Genomic DNA, 1,324 nt, shown 5'->3' on the forward strand with positions numbered 1-1,324 from the left:
AAGCATTATACTAAGGATAAATGACTAACTCCAATTATAATTGCACCTGATTGGAATTCACCTTTTGAACTAATGTACGATGCAAGTGATTTTACAATAGGTGCAGTTTAGGACAGCGAAGAGATAAGCATTTTCAACCTATCAATTATGCTAGCAAAACTTTGACAGCCGCGCAAGAAAACTATACCACCACAGAGAAAGAGCTGCTAGTTGTGATTTTTGCATTCAATAAATTTAGGCCATATCTAATATTGTCTAACATTTTCGTTTATACTGACCATTCTACTCTTTGTTACCTTTTAACTAATACTGATGCAAAACCTCGACTCATCTGATGTGTAACACCCCGAACCGAGACCGACACCGGAGTCGGACACGAGATGTTAACAAACTTTGAAAAAAAAAAATTTTTTTTTTCCAGACACTGCCCAGTCTGAGTACTAGTCGCTTCAAAAATCATATCTTGAGTTTCACAACTCAAAAATCAGTTTTGTGATTTTCCCTGAAACTAGACTCATGTCCCCACCTATGGATTTTTTTCTAGAATTTTTGGTTGGGCCAACTAGTACAGTTTATTAGTCAAAGTCTCCCATGTTACAGGGGTCGACTACACTGACCTTTTCCCATTACGACTGGATATCTCTCTGCACAGAGCTTCAATACTGATGCCGTTTGTTTCTATGGAAACTAGACTCAGAGAGGAATCCATACATATATGGTATGACCCCTAATTATCTCTGGTCAATTTATAGTGAATTTCCAAAGGCGGAACAGTGAATCCAGAAACTGTTCTGGCCCTGTTCCACAAGAACCGGAATATCTCTTTCTGTACTGTTCCTATAATTGTTTCGTTACTTCCATATGAAAGTAGATTCATCAAGGTTTGATTACATAATTTATTCACTATTTAATTCCACTCCTACGAATTTATGTGATTTTTCAATTCTACACCACTGTTGCTGTCAAAATCTGTTTTCAAGATAAACTTTACCTATTTTGTGGTCACCATGGACCAACTAGGATTTTGCCCTACATAGGTCCACATGTGATCATATTTAGCCATTCCAATGGCTGATCATTAGCCCAACACTTCCATTTCAAACCATAGTCACATCATGAAACCATATATATACATACATACACACAAATGGTCTAATGCCATACTCCACTTTACAAGCCATTTTCGCATGGCTTTACACACATACATCACAAAAGAACTTAAACAATAGGGGGTAGTCCTATACATGCCATATCCAGAGTTCAACTAAAAGAGTACCAAAGAGCTTGATAGTGTAGATGACTTCGACTTCGCTGATCCCGAATC

The sequence above is a fragment of the Gossypium hirsutum genome, chromosome A07 (genome assembly GCF_007990345.1).
Source record: "Gossypium hirsutum isolate 1008001.06 chromosome A07, Gossypium_hirsutum_v2.1, whole genome shotgun sequence".
In the NCBI taxonomy this organism is placed as follows: Eukaryota; Viridiplantae; Streptophyta; class Magnoliopsida; order Malvales; family Malvaceae; genus Gossypium; species Gossypium hirsutum.